Genomic DNA, 18,946 nt, shown 5'->3' with positions numbered 1-18,946 from the left:
TATTTACGTAAACATAAATGTTTTCGAAGTAGTTTCCGAAGTGTCGTATTTAAAATAATTAATTAATTAAATTAAAATGTAACAAAAATCGTAAAAGATTCAAAATGTACGATTAAAAGGTAAACCATTTAAAAATCAAGCCTTTAATTTCCATATTGGCAAACCTTTTATTTAACAAAACATTTATCATATACCTACATCCAGTGACAAAAACTCTTATAATAATGATGACGTATTTCAAAACTGTGCTTGTTGAATTAGCCACGGTCGTTGATTTTGAAATAATAATACAAAATGTAAAGATAAAATAAAATCAACTTAAGATGGAAACTTAAAGCTATTAAGATGAATCTAAAAGATGTGAAACATGATAAAATCTTATAAAAAAACTAAAATTTTAATTTTTTCTCAAGCAAAGTTTTTTGACTGATTCAAATATAGTACCCAAATATTCATTTAGATCTACCTTTTAATCATTAACGTTAAATTTAATTAAATAATACAACACGCGCCCTTGGCATATAATCATGAATCAATATAATATAATAGTAAAAACAATTGTTTTAATTTATACAATAAACAAAAAAAATAATTATAAATAAGTTAATAGCTAATCATCTTGTAATCGATATTTAATAGTTGGCCTTTTCACTTATATAATAGTATTATGTGGGGGGACGAGGTGGCCAACGGTCTAACGCGACGGATTCGGCACAGCCGGTCCGAGTTCGATCCTCGACCACTGGGCGGCCTTTTTCTCCGTGCAAGTCACGGTGTCCGGAGAACAAGTGCCGCCATCCCCCCACCCGGGGCACGGCAGAAACCTACGGGTGCCCCATTAGAAATTCTGCCAAACACAACACATGTGTATCAACCTACCCAATATAAAAAACCTACAGTGCCCTCCCCACACCACACACAATGGCCTATGTTGCCACGGGTTAACCAATAAAAAAAAAAAAAAAAAAATAGTATTATGTGCATTTTGAAATTAAAGCCCGTAAAATATTAAAACCATCGTTTACCGACATTTGAAAAATGTAATTAATAGTTTTTAATTAACATAATGTTTGTATAATATTATTATTTTTTTCACGTAATACTAAATTATGAAAAAATTTCTTTACATATACATATAATCTGATCAATATATGATAATATCTAATACTTACTTACAATAATCCATATAGCCACTAAACGTAGATAAATATCAATCTAATTTGTGTATAAATATGTTTATTTTTTTTACTCGCACAATAATATTATTATTATTATTAACAATAAAATCATGATTAATAATTAATAAAAATACGTGTTTCAATAGTACATAATAATTAATAATATTAAAAACGTTTTGGGTTAACTTAAGCTTAACTATAGTATAATTTAAAGATTATCTTTTATTTTAATTTTAATGTTTATGTGTTTATTAGTTCATGCTTGTGTATATTTATATATTTATATTATATATATATATATTCATCGACACTAAGCCATTATTAATATTGTTTCCGAAATACTTTTAAATCTATTTGGAATAAAAGTGAAAACATTTTAAAATAAAACTTATTTGTTCCTAGCAGTAAGATAATTTGAAATCCTTCTTTTTCATATAATATTAACGTTTTGTAAACAGATTAGTGTTATTATACATATTATAGCTAAGGGAACTTAACTATATAAATTAACCGAGTATCATATACTTCATAATATAAATCCTTTTATAAGCTCGCCTGGAAACTGGGTTCCCTGATCCTACATATTTAGTTTGTTTATTTAGGCCACTTCTAGGTATTATTCACACGCTGCTATGGAACAGAATGTACTGCGATAACCATCACACTTAAAAATGTTTTATTAAAAAAAAAAAAAGAAGCATAGAAAATGCAACATAATAACAACGAGTGCGTATCTAAATAAGTTATTGGTGTTAATATTTCCATCGTATGAATTATCAACATATTTTAAAAGATTTAAATGGCTTATAAAGTACGGTGGCGAAGTATAGAATAATAATTAAATTTAAATAATTTACGACTACCGTATTTAATTGTCCAAGTTAACGTGACTTGAGTCACGTTGATTATATGTGTTTGCCAAAAGGAAAAAAATTCTAACTAATGTAGCATAATATTACTAAATTGCAAGAAAAACTTTCCTCTACATATACGTTAAAAGAAAAACGACATATTTATTATTTAAAAAAAGAAAAATACGAAAATTGTGTAACTAATAGAAGAGAACTAGATTAAAAAAAATTGAAAAAGTATTTACTTGATAATTATTACTACCTTCAAAACTTAGGTTACCAAGTCAAATCTAAACAATCACTAATTCAGTGACGTATAATGCACCTCCTGCGCTGTATTGTTCGTTAGACGTCAAATGAATTTTTTCTTTCAGTTGCGCCACAACAAAATCAATTTGAAAAATATACTATAAAAAAAAAATATATTTAAATAAAGAATATCATATTATAGTTTTTAACATAATACTTATTACGTTTACAGGACTGTTTACAAAGAGGCAAGTATTATTATGTTGATTTTAATATTAAAATCATTCAAATATCCCATACTTTCTGACTTGAGATAAAAAAAAAGTATTTGGAATAAATACTTGAACACATCTTAAGATAGTATAAAAGTATTTAAAATACTTTCAGAATATTTTTTGTTTTAAATATTAAAAAAATGATATTATATTATCTTCGAGAAAATTGGAAATTATAGCCAATGATAAAATATATTGAAATTGTATTTTTTATAACATGACTGTGATGACTTATGATTTATAACATAACAATTAATATTATATTATATTAAATATTATAATAAAACATTTTATTTTGACACTATACGAATATTCCAAATACATACTTGAAAAGTTTTCCGAATATTTTCTTTGGAATAATACCTCCAAGTCTGCATTTTTATATAAACTGTATATAAGTTATAAGTAGGTATATTTTGGGAAAAGGATAATGGATTTTCCGTAAAATAATAACCAAGGTGTGTATTTAAGGCATGAAAATATACATAAAAAGAAGATCCACATTTTGATAATTTTGTGATGAAATAAAAAAAAATTATTCGTCTCTTATTACTTTAAAAAGTCAATTCCCACAAGAACTTTGTAAAAATAAAAACAATAATTTTTTTGTGTATTTATCTGGTTTTGTGAAAAACATTATACTTTCCGTGGGTAATTTATTTTTCATACTCCGCAGATATCATCTTACAGCTTTAGAAAGTATTTTACTTTAACGTAAATCTTTTAGAGCTAAGTTATAGAACCTATCAAAAAACTAATGATGATATAGGTATCTATACTTTTTCAAATGTTTTACAATAATTGTGAAAATGATGAAAGTAATAATTTAGGTATACAATTATTGAATCATATACACTATAAATATCATGATGTGATTTAAATTAATACCATTTTTATATGTATACATTTATATATTATAATATATAGCATATGATGTACATACGAATAAACGTCATTGGGAAATTTAAATAAGCAAAATTATCAATATTACTAAATCATATTTACTTTTTTCGATCAGCAAAATACTTATTTTTATGTAGTAGAAAGAAAAACCAAATCAGTATTTTATGACTTCACGTGTTTTAATTTTGCGCTTTACTTACATCTGTATATTATTATACATTTATACACTTTAGGTTTATTGAGTTTGCAAAAAAAGTTTTATACTACGTTTTCGAAGAAAAATATTATTATATAAATAATCAAAATTAGTATTTCATTTAAACATCTAATTAACATTCATAAAAGTGTTTGAAATATTATTTATAATGGCATAACTACCAATATAAATGAACGATATTTTAAGATTATGGTGCATTATAGTTAAAAACGAAGCATATTTATAACGTGAACGAGTATATTATTATGATTCGAAATTATGTAAATGTACATTATCATAAATTTATGATATCCCCAGGAAAAAAGTAAAATAAAAATCCTCAACCATACTAATATCTTCTCAAACACTTATGTAAAACAATATTTTTTTTTTCAAAATCGCATATTAAATTAAAATACAATATGATTTGAGTAAATACATTGAAAATTTACTAAAAACCCAAAACTATTACATCAGAAATATTTTATGATCATTGTTTTAATTAGTATTGTAGTTATTAATGATCACACTAATAATATGATCACATCATATTTTGTGAACATGATGATAATAATATTTCTAATTTTTAGCTATACGAAACGCGTTAAAGTCGAATTTTCCGACCGTTCCCGTGAGTACGTTTTCACAACGCATGGAAAAAACCACTTAGAATAGACCATATTAATAAACAATATGATATTTTAATACCATTATAAATTGGTAACACGCTTAATTAAAAATTAAATACTCGATTGCGCTTAAGAATCCGGCCAAAACTAGTTATGGTCGGCGACTACTTCGTTGAACTTATTGGGAGTAAGTCAAGGGGCGAGTAAACGACGTGAGAAAAATTTACTAAATTTGAACGTTACAACTACAACAGATGTGACAAGAAAATCTCTCGATAACATATTAAACGTATATGGTGATATATAATAATAATATATAATGCGTGTACTGTTATTATCCGCCCACGTGACTGGTAACGAGACGCTAAAAAACATAATATTAATAAAGGTACGACGAATACGCCTTATTGTTATTATTATAATCATCATCATCATCATTTCATACACATGGAAAAATCATCTTTGCGGAATATCATAAAAATTACATTATGTACCTATAATAGAATATTGTACAAAAGTTTCGACCTGCTCGACGCTGTACCGCCTCTCGTTGTTATAAGTATTTTTGACTCGGCCAATGCCACCTCCGCCGGCGAGGATTGCGTATACGATTCGACTTTTCGACCCCAAAAACGATTTCCGGAAGCGAGAAAATTGGACTCTAGCCATCTCATTTTATACAAGCTAGTGTATGACATACATACGTGGTACGCCCCCTCGTATCGTTGCTGTTGTACAAGCGCACCACGTTTCGTATTTATAATATTATTATTATATGTGGTGTAGGTAGATAAGCACAATATAGGTGGTACCTACGACAACTTATGGGTCTGTGGGGGGTACATTTTTCGCTACGGAAATCATTGCGAAACCTCCGTCGCAAAATACTGCGCAACGTAGAAAGTGATTAATAACGCGTGTCCATCCATTAATTATTTTGTCGTGCCGTGCAATAGCTAAGTGTAACGACGTATAGTAAATTGGAACACACGTGTGTCAAAACTCCACGGTGGGAAGCCCCCACGGGTTGCAAAATCCAAACTCATACTGACATTGCAACCGGCTCGGACGAAGGAGCGAAAAAACGTAACCTCGTTAAGATGAAAAATAAAAAAAAGCGGTTGGAATACAAATAAACCACTGGAAATGCACTTAATGATGATAATAGTAATAATAATATTATTATATTATAAGCCCCGCGAACTCGTGGGTGTCAATTAGTCACCGTCCCTCTAGCCGCATCCACCCTGCCGGCTGCACCTGCCGTGGCGTCGTCGTCGTAATTATAGCGCACGTAATGCGTTTTTAAAAGCAACCCTCTCGGTGACGACGGCAGGACCGTCGAGGGGTAATGCACACGAGCGCACAAGAATAGGATTTCTCTCTTGCTGTAGAATTTTTTTTTTTTTTTTTTGAAAATTATTTTTCGGTTCGTTTCGTCGGCGACCAAAATGCGTGTTATCATACAATAATTATTGTTATTTCATACCTGGGTATACTCGCGGGAATTGACGGCGGCGGGTGCGTGTGTGTCGTGATTGGCCTGCACGAATAGCTGCGACCGGGTATGCGGTTCGATGCGGACGAACACTTGGTATGCCGTATACAATAGTATACTGCGGTTCGGTTCGTTCTCTCTGACGTCGTCCGCGGCGGCGGTAAGTGCGGCGGCGGCGGCGGCGAAGTTTGAACACACGCGTATCAGCTGCTGAACCCGCGGCGGCGACTTCGGAGTCGGGGCTGTCGAGCGGTGGTGCGCTCGCGAGATATCCCACGGCGCAGGACGCCGGACGACTGACTCTCCACGTCGGTGCGTGCGGGAAACGGCTGGCGCGCGCGGTGAGATTCTGCGGCGGAGGGACGCAAGCGCGACGCCACGCACCCCCGGCCAAAAGTCTCACCGCCACCCCCGCCGATCCGACCTCACGGTTGATCCCCCGCGCTGCAGTCTTTCCCCGATCTCCGCCACCCCGTCCATATAATATGTGTGTACATGCGTGTGTGTGTGTGTGTCCGCCTGTCTCTATCATCCCCTGAATCTCTCCTCAACCTCCCCCCCCCCCCCCTCTCTCTCTCACTCTCTGTATATATATATATATATATATATATATCATATACGCGTGTGGCCTATACATCAAATACTCGTGAACTGCCGTCTACAAGGTATATAACCTCAATAATAATAATAATAATAATAATCAGTGGTCGCTATTTGCTTTTTCTTCGCTGCAGTGTGTGCCGTTTGGCGCGAGCGAGTCGTTACGATTTTCCATTGTAAACATAGCGCGATTTTCGATTTATTGGACACTATTTTTTTTTTACGAAGATTAACATTTTATAGCTAATAAAATAGTTTATTTTATTTCCTAGCTAATATAAAATTAATAAAATTGTATCGTACATTTTACCAATCTACATTTGCACGTCACAACAAAATCCTGAAATTAGGTACCTACTATCTACTCATATATTATAATATCGTGCTATGCGAAACTCACGCCGTGTTTTAATAAACGTGAATTACGTTTCTGTGAACATTGGAAAATTTAAAATTTGTTGCGCTTGGGATTTAAAGGGCTTGTATTCTATGGGATTTGTTATCTCAACTAAAAAGGAAAAAATATAGTCCATAAATTATTATATCTCCGTTTGCGTAAATGCACGGCGATGCGATTGTAGCGGCAGTGCGCATTATAATTATATTAACGTTATATATTTTAAATCAGTAATCTCATCCAACCAAAGAAAACGATCTATAAAATATATATAGTATATATGCCGTTATATGATAAGAGCTGAGTATAGGTAGATTATCATCATGGTACGTGTATGACGTGTAATATAAACCCCACAAATAATTAGGTACGTAGTTAGACTCGTGTGGTGTGATGCCGCGCGCGTTGACAATCTCACTCGCACGTTTCAAAGGTTTCTCCGTGTGAATAACAACTACAACGGTAGTAACAATAATTTACTGTGCCTTTCCCTCCACAGTTGTATAATTTAGTTGTCCTACGAGAAAACTTTGAAATCACACGTACGTCAAATCTCCACCTGCAGGTCTCGCGAATTCGGAGTCGACGACGACGACGAACACGTACAATATTATTATTACAAGTTACAACTAAATAATAATATGTATTAATAGCCCGTAACGCGTAGGTAGTTGAAGTGGCTGGATAAATACATTACCGACACGGACGAGTCAGTGGTGGCGGTGGTAGTCGCGTGTCCCGAAATCGGAAATAGTATACACAGTCAGCTTCTGCACAGTATGTATAGTGTGATAAAACGAAATTGTACGTGTCACACGGTAGGCTTGGTGGACATCGGACTGTATAATGTGCGAAACGTGTTTGCGGTGTCTGTTCATGTCCAATAGCACCCTATTTTGGGTGCTCAAATCCAATCGAATGGAGGAACAATAAATACTATTATACACTGATGGGCGAACCTAATTATTCTGCTCGTGTTTGAATAAAACTAAAAGAATCAGGCACGTAGTCAGAAAATATTCACTAGGTGGGCCAATGTTAGATGGGCCCCCTACCTAAATATATTACCTTGTACAGTTGTAGGGGTGTTCGACAGACGAGTTGACGACCATAATAATAATATAATTCTATATGAATCAATATAATGACAATACCCTTACTCAAAAGTATTTTAAAAATAGACATAAAAGTATACAACAGTCACTGTCTAGATAAGATAAGAATAACATGACATGCTAGTATACTATAATAATATGGTACCAGTGTTGGGCTTTAAATAGCAATTATTTCCTAATCAATCGTTGACGATATTATGATTTATAAAAAATAAATTATCACCGATTTTTAGTAGGAACAGAATTTAAATGTAATACAATATACATATTTTATTCCAGAAATGGACATGGATTGAATTTAGTTACGTAACTTATTTTAGATTCTAATTAAAACCCGATATATTTGGTTTTATTTGTGTAATATTTAGACAATATTAAAAACTTGAAATTTCATTAAAATTAAAAGCCCCCGTATAATAATGGGCCCCTCTGAATACTTTGGGTGGGCCGGCCTACGGCCGGACACATAATAGGGTGGGCCTGGCACACCCTGGCCTCCCCTTAGCTACGTGCCTGAAAAGAATACGTCAAACCAACCTGATATTGAAACGTTTTAGTGAATTTTTAAAAAAACTCAACCATCACGAAGTGTCTATAGGAACTTTGGTTTAAAAATGTCTGCTCGTTACCAGAAAAAGGTTGGCCACCCCTGTACGTGTCGCATGGTCGGCATGGTGAACGTCGGACTGTATAATGTGCTAAACGTTTTTGCGGTGTCTGTTTCTGTCCAATAGCACACTATTTTGGGTATTCAAATCGAATCAAAACGGAGGAACAATATTATAACAATACACATTGACGGATGAAGCTAATTATTATGTTCGTGTTTGAATAAAACGCTTTAAGCTAACGTAAAACGTCAAACCAACCCGATATTAAAAAATTTTTGTGCATTTTTTGAAAACCCTATTATCTCGAGATATAAGTGTTTATAGGAATGTAAAGTTTTTAAAAACTTTAATTTAAAATTTTGGCACGTGACCAGAAAAAGGTTTGCCTCCCCTGGTGGCTGATATGTGCATGTCGCATGGTCGGCTTGGTAGTTGGTGAATATCGGGGCTATATGTTAGGAATGTTTTTGCTGGGCCTTTTCAGTGGGTGTTGGTCGTTACTTTGGCACCTCAGATATATAGTCCGATTTCAACCCTATCGACGTATATAAATCTAATGACGAACTATGGACCCTATGATTTATTTTTGCAACAGGAGCCTGAATTGAGTGGGGCCCTGTACCGCAGCACAGCTCGAACCAACTTCAAGTCAACCCTACGCGTTCATTTCGACGACGTCGTGTCGCAATAAATAACGTTCAAGTTATTATTATCAAACCTGCACCATTACCATATTATTGTTATGAGATACAGTTTGATTAAATATATATATATACGGTAAAAGCTACAAAATCAACGCCGCAGACGGTCATCGTACATCGGTTTCTCATTATTTTTTACGATACAATTCAATAACGATAATAATATTATAGGTAGGTAGAAAATAAAAAAAGTAATCATTTATTTCACTGGTCGACGGAGCCATATGTAAGTGCAAAGCAATAGTATATTTTAAAACGACTTACTGTGGGTATATCGTATATGTATGATAATAATATTATTATTATTCCGTAAATAACGTGCACGCTTATAAATATAATATTGTAATGATATATTGTATTATAATATTATTGTATTGTTTGATTTATAAAACTCTGGTTGGCCGATGAAATATAACGATATAGTACGACATCGTAAGTTCTAGATGCTTGAACTTTTCCAAAGGATTAGTCACGCTTCAGAAACATTAATGGAGTTTTAATTAATCAACAATAATACAGTAAGCGCTTTAGTGGCATGTTAATGACAGTTCGAGGTGTATAATAATAGTAATAATAATAATATATAACAATAACTATAACACAACGGGCGAAACAACATTGCAATCGCACAAGAAATATCATTTGAAATCGTCGTGTAGCTAAGTCGTGCAATCTATTGGTTTACAATGATATGCGTTTTTTTTTATTTACTTAACAATGTATAGCTTTTTGTGAGATAAGTATAAATCTCAAAAAGTCACGTACATACTCAATCGGAATTATATTCGAGTTTGTTCTACTTAAAAATGCCGAAATTCTCATTATTGTGGTATACAATCAAAAATCAATTTCAAATAATATTACAGCGATATGATATAACAAAATGTTATAACTGTTATTGTTTATTGATTCTTTATTACATGATTTAACACTATTACATTAATATGTTAGTTCGTTTATTCTGCTTAAACTACTCATGATAGTCTTAATATGTGTCACCCTATTTTGTAATGGTTGACATAACGTCACATTAAATTATCTTACACTCATAGACCTTATACTTCTCATTTGTCACTATCATTTAACCACAATGCCTCTTTTTTTTTTATACATCGTAATAACAGTATAAAAATCAAAATTTTTACGTTATACATATTCATACCTCATTGTTGTTATATATTAAAATAATAAAATGTTTACAATAATAAATTATTATTTATCATACTCGTATAAATGGAATTGGGGCAATTTATAAGTCGTATATTTTTATCAAGTTTAAAAGCGTAAAAACGAACGAACACGGTAATGAAAATTGTATTTAAAAATGTAACTTTCCTCAATATTCTTTTATTTTGCAAATATGAACACCTACTGAATAGTAAATAAGTGAGTGAAAAGACTACTTAAGATATATTAAAATGTTTTGTCTTTACTTAGAACAAAAATAAACATGTTCTTGCAGGAATTGTTTATTATAATACCAGTTGTCACTTGCCGTATCAAATACGGCTAAATAAAATTATTGGTTGGTACCTGTACAAATACTAAACTTAATAAATGGTAAATGTTTTAAAAGTAATTCATTAGCTGGTCATATCTGCTATATTGATCAGGACAGATGGATACATTTAAGCTGATTAATTAGTATTTTCTTAAAGAATTCAAATGAAAATTCCTTACTAATAAAATATATTAAATTAAAAGAAAAGAAAGAATTTCATGGCTTAAATTTTCAACATAAGAAATCATGCAATTGGAAATATAGCGAAAATGGATCATTTATCTTACTGCCGTAAGAAATGTTTTTTAATTGCCGAGGAACAAACAATTTTAATTTCAATAAAAATAAATGCTCTTTTATTTTATGATCAGTAAGTCACAAAACTTTTAACAATTAAAAGTATAACAGGCAGACCCTATGTTAATACATACAAATATATAAAATAACAAAGAACGGTATAATCGATTGAACATTTAAAAATATTATTCCAACACTGCAGTAATTTACTTTTATTGCTTGTACGTTAATCGTCGTGTTAAAAAAAAAAAAGCAGGACAGCATACTAAAGTCCAAAACAATATGTTGAAAACTCGTGTATTATTTTTGTTATAATTATTCGAAATTCGATTTATCATATTTCAATAAAGCAATGCTGAGCAAATACCCAAGTTTACTATTAATAGTGTCTTAATGTCTTTATGTCATAGGTACATAAAAAGAAAATTTTCATTTTTTTTCAAACATTGCGTTTATACATTATTTATAAACAATACAACTGATTTATTAATAACACCAAGTTTTAATACAATAAGTGGTTAAAGTCATATAATACATGGCAATTAAAACAAACTAATTATTTTTTGACCCACAAAAAAAACTATACAATAAATTACGTCCGAATACAATAATTCCACGTATCATTACTTTTTACTTTTAAAACGTAAAGGTAAAACTATTTATACAGTAAAACCTCTCTATAACAGACAACGAAAATCCCCGTACAACGAAAATCTCCTTACAGCGGAAAATGACTAAAGTCCCGTATAACCTATATCCCGTATATTTTAGTCTCTATATAAGTTATAACGGGAAAACCATTTGGTGCCAAGCGATTCCGTTATAGGGAGGATTTACTATGTATAAATACTTTTTTTAACACTTATTTGAAAATATACAACCTGTAGAGATATTTTTACCATTAGCATATTATGTTATGTAAGGTGTTTCCCTATAATATTATATAAAATATGTTTTATACTCTCTATTAGATCTGCATAATTTCAGTCTCGAAATAAATATTTTGAAAAATAAATCAGACGTAGTTAAAGTAAATTGATTATATTATTATTATTATTATATTATTACATACTTTTTTAAATTATTCATAAATATTGTGTTACGATTTGTATGGTGTATCAGCACATTCACCACAAGTATACGTCAACGTTTATAAATTATTCATTATTCAAAATTGTCTTATAGTGCCAGTCGTTATTGACAATTCCTTGCAAATTAATCTTTTACAGTAAAATTAGGTATACTTCAATTTGAGTATTTGACAATATTTGAACGTGTGTTATACACCATATGAACAAAAAACAACATGTATTGTAAATGTCTTGTGTGTCATAATTCAGCCAAACTACAGCCCGCCAAGCTAATTAATGTTTTGAAAATTATGTATATTAGTTTTCATTGTTTTTAATTTATTGAATTAATTAAATAAAATTTCTTTTTCTTTTTTTCTTTTGGTGTTATTCATAACAACTTATTATAATCTTACATCTTATATACTAACACATAATTATTGCAGTTTAGTTTTGTTTCTTATCGAGTGTTGTGCATAGGCGGAAATCGCCGGGGGAGGGGGTTGTTTAGGGGACTAAGCCCCCCAGAAGTTCAAAGTATAGGTCTTAGCCCCCTGGCCCACAACATTTTAAACTGACAAAATATACAATAATTGTTATAATTGTAAAATTCATATTTAATAACTGAATTAAAAATAAATAATAATAAAATATTCAGTGATAAAAATTAAATTATATTCGTAAGATTTTACGAACTAATAATCATAAATTGGAACGATCGTAATTATGTAGTATTAATAATAAGTATAATAATACCAGCATAGGTTGTTTATCAGCAATCGTCAGCGCCACGTCGCGCATTGTCCCGGCTTCGATGAAATTACGTATTGCAATGGGGGTAACTATGTGATTTATACATTTTGTACGATTCACCTCTTATGGATTTGTTGACTTCATTTGAACCCTTAAATCCGCCATTAGTTATAATTCTAAATTAAAAATGAATAACTTAAACATTTCTGTTTAGAATACTTCTAAAATGTTAAAGATAAGGCACATAATTTTTTTTGTACTTAATTATGGTCGAATTGCTTAGTATGTCGAACTTTGTAAATTGTCTTGTTGAAATAAATAATTGCGAGCGGCTCTAGTACAGTGGTATCTATATAGGTGTAATGAGCATTAATGCTCAGCCTCCCCCCCCCCCCCCCCCCCCAGTAATCTCACCAAATTTCCGCTTATGGTGTTATGCCCTGTGCTGTATTTGGTATTAAATATGAGTTTAAGTAAAAGGTGCAAAGTAGCTCGTACTCTGACGATAGCCAAAAAAACTTTAACTGATGGTGAAATTGTAAAGGAGTGCATTTTGAAGACAGTTAAAGAGATTTGTCCAGATAGTATGAATTTATTCAAAGGTGTTAGCTCGTCAGCTTGTCGACGTACCACAGATCTCGAAAATGATATTGTTCGTCAGTTAAAAGAGACTGCTAAAAGTTGAAACGAAGTTTTTTATGGTGCGATGCGGGCTATCCGGGAAAAAACGTTCCTGACGAAAAACTATAATTTATAATATATTAAACAGTTATTTTAGCCAAAACATCCAATTTTTATTCCATCATACTGATTGATCTAGTAATGCGATAATACTTTTTAAAACTGATTTGAGTTCGTTATTATGTCTACTTGAGATTGGTTAGTCCACTTTTCCCAATTCCACCCCCCCCCCCCCCCCACAACATCTATAAATTTAGCTTGAATATTTTTAAATTTCGGAATTTTCAAACGTTGATTATTCGAGGTTTATTCGGAATTTAAACCAGAAATTATAAAATGTAGACTGGCCGATCTCAAATAGACATTCTAACGAACTCAGATCAGTTTTCTGAAATATTATCGCATTATTAGATCGATCGGTAGGATGGAACAAAAAAAAAAAAAGCGGGAGCGGTAAGTTGTAGTGACGGTCCGTGATAGATTGATTATAAATATCTTGCGTATATTGATGTTATAATTATTGATAATACATCACTACCTACACTACGTATATTATGCATTTAGAATTATTATAATTATTAATAAAATGCATATGTAATAAGTATATAAGGTAATATATTTTTTGTCGCGCCTGCACCGAAAGTTTGGTTTTCGACCGCGGTTGAAGCGTTGGAAAGCGACCTTTTTCCGTCCAGCTGGCCATAAAGTGGGAATCCCCATAGTGCCGGGCGAAAAAGTGGAAATCCTTAAAAGTGCTTGGCGCGTATATCACGCGTATTCCATGCACAACCAGACACTGAAATCTATACCACATAAAACATAAACTTTTGTTCGTAGGCGTGCGTACAGGAGGTGCCGGGGTGCGTGGGCACCTCCGGACCCTTCACCAAAAATGACAAGGGCCCTAATTATTAATTAAGTGTGAATTAAACTAATGAAATTATTGACGAATTCAAAAATGTTGTTCCTTTTAAACGTAAATTATAAGATTGTATATCTATATATTGTTGTGTAATATATTTATTATAACGAATAATAAAAAAAAATAAATATTTTTAGTGCATTTGATATCTTTAAAACATTTGTCTGTAACTATCTATAATTGTTTTCAAAATTATTGTGAGCCCTAATTTTTAATGTGCCCCCCCGGAACCAAAAGTCTGCGCACGCCTATGTTTTTGTTACATATTATATACATATTATGATATGACAGCACTCACTTTTCTTAAAAATATTTTTAACCGTAAAAAAGGTTGGGGACCATGGTATAACGTGTAGTCTGTAGTTTTAATATTTTTCGGAATATGGAAAAGTGTCCACTATTTTGTGGAATTATTCAGTGGCCCGTCTTGGTTGATATGTTTAACAGGTTGACCGCCACGGGATTTTTTTTAAGTTACTTAAAATCTATTTTGAGAATCTATTGGGGTTCTCAAAAATATTACTAGGATTGACAATTGAGACCCTAGATAGATAATAGATCAGGTAATAGATTATAGCAATAGATTTTCAGCGAGAGCTCGTTTAGAGTCACAATAATCAGTATTTAAAATCTACAGTGTTGCCACTTTCTGATGATATAACAAGCTTGCAGATATTATTAGTTTTTCTTTTATAAATTTTGGTTTAAATCGTCAAAACTGTTTCCAAGTAAACCTATGAAAAATCCCCGTGGCGTACGGGAGAGCCCAAAAAAGGGGCTCATGGCGGTCAACCTGTTAACCAATTTAATTTTCCAAAATGTATTTGTGAAAAAGTAATTACGGTAACCAAACTTCCAACTCTAAACACAAATACAAACAAACGTAGTTATTAAATATTAAATTGTTTTATGTTTCTTTAAGTATGTTTAACCATTTTTCATAAATAATAATAATTAAAACATTAGCGAAGATTTGAAAATGTTTACAAGCACTAAATAAACTCCAATGATTTAAATCAAATTACTGTAAATAATGAAAGTACCATAAGCTGGACTTAAATATATATTTTGCAGCGCGTCTTATACCAGCCATAAATACAGCAGATTTATTAATGATAATAATCTTCACTACAGTGAACAATTGACAATACAATAATATTTAATTAATTATGTCGGCTTGCTAACAATTTTATGGCACTGAGGCAGGACCTTATAAATCTAGGTTTTATACAGAAGGCACAGTGATGATAAAACCCAAAATACAAAACAAACGACAATATATTTTGTATAGATAGGCGGCTACAGTAATAATTTTCATCCCATATCTTGACATTTCTATAGAAACTAGTTTGAAAATGAATAAGCACATAAGAGAGAAAATTTAATCATTTTTAAATCTATAAACATAATTACACTTTAATCTTTTATTATTACATTTTATTTATTATTATTTATAATTATTGAGGGAATTCAAGTAATATTATACTTACTATAAAGTCAACATGAATTATTACAGACTTGTGCGATACACTTATAATAATATAATAAACTAATATTAAAATTGTAGTTTACCACGATCTGAGTTCAAAATGTACCATATTTTTAACGACCACCAAACTAAAACTAATATTTTACAATGATAAGTCAATTTTTCTCCGATAACTATAATACCAATAGTTATGCTTAATTATTATAGTATTAGGTAACCATTATTTATTTCATCATGTAAGAAAAGTTACATCTAAATAATATTAGGTATAAAGTGGTTTAAAGTTGAAATAAGAACTCTTGAATCATTCATAAGCTTATACCATTTGCTTTACAATAGTTATTTTTAAAGTGTATATTTTTCGAATAGGTAGGTAATAAATAAATTACTAACTTACTTACTTAATTATTTGTTGGTCAAATGGTTTATACATTACGCGTAGGTACACTGTAACGTATTGAATATCTAATATTCTATTTGTGCGTACGTGACTTTTGTTGTTGTAATTCGTTATCATTATAATTGTATTGTCTATTTCAAATCAAGTATATTATCGTAATTCGTAGGTATACATATTTAAAATAGATAACTTCCTCTTTGTGCGGTATCCACGCATCTTACAATATTACAACATACAACCATAATAATTAACTATTGTACAGAATATGGATTTGTTTTAAATTTTTAAATTAATAAATAATAACAAAAATGAAAATGTTTATTTTATGTCAGTCATAGTCAAAGCGATTATAAAATAAGAATAATATGATAGGTATAAACTTATATTTACATAAAACTCGTGAAGTCTTCTTGGTTATAATATTATAATACTAAATAAAACCATCATACAATATTTAATACACTTTATATACTATAGGATTTACAACACTGTTTATCACGAATTGCGAGTAATTTAGATGAGTTTATAGTTTTGATTATATAGTGCATTTCGACAAGTTTAGCATACTGCATACCTACATTTTAAATAAGTACAGTGAGTGTCATGTTAAGGGAAACCAGCTGACACGAGAGATGTAAAGGCGTGAAAATAATATGAAGAGAGTGTGTTGTATTGAGAATTGTAATATTACATTTTAAATTACTGATTAGCAAACAATGAGCGGAGTTCTATCAAAACAGAGATTTCTCAAATTTCTTTAGTTCTTTGATATCGAGTTCATAGCCATCGGGGATGCTACTGCAAAAATTTAAAAAATTGCTTCCTTGAAATACTTAATAGGTAATTATGCTATAATAGTGGACAACTACAATTATATGTATTATCTTATTTACTTTGACAGTACCAATTTTTATCTGTTGTTAGTTGTTTCTATAACACCAATACCACAACCATCGTAATATAACTTGTGAAAATGAGACAAAATGAAATATCTATTATAGTCAACTGAAACTAAAAATTAATAGGTGCAATTATATCATGTTCGTTGGGTTTCCATTGCAGTTGGCCATATAGTTGTTTTTCAACTAAAATGAAAGACAGTCTTGGAAAAATAGAATGTATAAGACAATTTGTTTAATTTGTAATAAACAATTCTTTTGTGCCATTCAGCTCTCCTGCTGGTATAAAATATCTTTAATTATTTTTTAAATTTCTAGTGACATTAACAAATTCAGAAGGGTCGGTTTCTTAATTAAAAATTACTCAAAACGTATATACAACGTCAGGGAAGTCTACGGTCTCACTACCTAAGTGGCCTAGAAATTGTATAAATAGATATTATATACAATAGAGCTAAATAATAGAGTTTTAAGAGTAGCAAAAGCATTCGTTAGTAAAAATGCAAGGAGAAATTAATTTACTGTTTAATTACAAATTTTTATTAAAAGCGACTAAATAGTAAATACAAACGTTTTGTTTATAAATTATTTTACGATTTATAAAATAATATAAGTATACATAATATCTGTTTGTTTTTGTTTTTAATAAAGATGACTGTGAATAAAGAAAAATATTTTTAAAAATATTATGAAAACATTAGACAAAAATATATAGTTCATTGATTTAGTTATAAGGTTGATATGTAAAAAAATTCTTTTAAGTTTTACTTTATTTTACCGTATTTTTTCTTCAAATTATTAGTTTTATATAACTTATAAAAATATTACCATACTTAGATAATTACAATGTATAATATTATAATTTAATGTGTGTTTTGGTTTCCAAACGTAAAAATTAAAAATGTAATATGTTTGTTTTATTGTAGATATTTTTGAAATCTGCAGAGTTACCCAATTTGTAGACCTAATTTAAGAAAATATTTTTAATTTATTAATTAATGGTCTACATCGTGAATTCGAATATTTATGTGATACTTTAGGTTTATAATAGATGATTGATATTTATATCTATAATAATAGTAGGATGCGTGAGATATTATGTATTAGTTTAATGACGTTTAGCGATTGGATAAATTATATTTACCGTCTGTGGACTCACGTCTCTGTTACAAAAGCTTGTACCTATATTATCGAGATTATCAATTTTTTGAACTTAAACTTGTAAGACGTATATAATATGATATATCTTACAGTTTATCGTACACTTTTACAACTGTTGCATCTAATTTATAATTATTCATGACAAATAGTATAATATTACTAACCTACTTTTATGATTTGTGTAAAACGGAATCATTGTGAAATATAATCAAAATAATTATTTTTGCGTCGTTAATATATAATAATATTATGATAATATAGTCTATGGATAAGCTGCAGGCACGTACGCAGGAAGGAAGTATAGAGTAAAAGTGGAAAAATATATAAATTTACCCCCCCCCAAAAAAAAAAAAAAAAAATGTTTTTGTGTACACGCCTGTGAGTAGACGGGTAGCTTATCGTTATTATTATTGAAGCGTTTCAAGTTGTTTTCTTATTAGATATTTGGCGCACGTGTTCGGATACGATTACAACCTTTTACCTTAACTATCTGAGAAAATCACAGCCTATCGTTGTCCACTTTATATTATGACGTCATCGTTCAAGACTAAGCTTTCGTGCACGCCATCG

At 30.7% G+C, this 18,946-nt stretch overlaps 1 protein-coding gene across 5 annotated transcripts in view; it reads right to left on the bottom strand.

Moving 5' to 3' along the window:
- The window catches only part of LOC132950428 (uncharacterized), a 180,790-nt gene extending 174,720 nt beyond the window's left edge, over positions 1 to 6,070 (bottom strand). For 4 of the 5 annotated variants that reach the window (XM_061021883.1, XM_061021881.1, XM_061021884.1 and 1 more), the window contains exon 1: positions 5,771 to 6,070. The gene's annotated coding sequence lies outside the window, so the exon portion shown is untranslated. Of the gene's footprint in view, positions 1 to 2,291; positions 2,437 to 5,770 lie in introns of all 5 variants that reach the window. The other variant, XM_061021882.1, reaches the window with a different exon arrangement.
- Positions 6,071 to 18,946: the final 12,876 nt, after the last annotated feature.

The sequence above is a fragment of the Metopolophium dirhodum genome, chromosome 8, assembly GCF_019925205.1.
Source record: "Metopolophium dirhodum isolate CAU chromosome 8, ASM1992520v1, whole genome shotgun sequence".
NCBI lineage: Eukaryota > Metazoa > Arthropoda > Insecta > Hemiptera > Aphididae > Metopolophium > Metopolophium dirhodum.
Note: the sequence above shows the minus strand (reverse complement) of the source record. Positions and strands in the feature narration are given on the sequence as shown.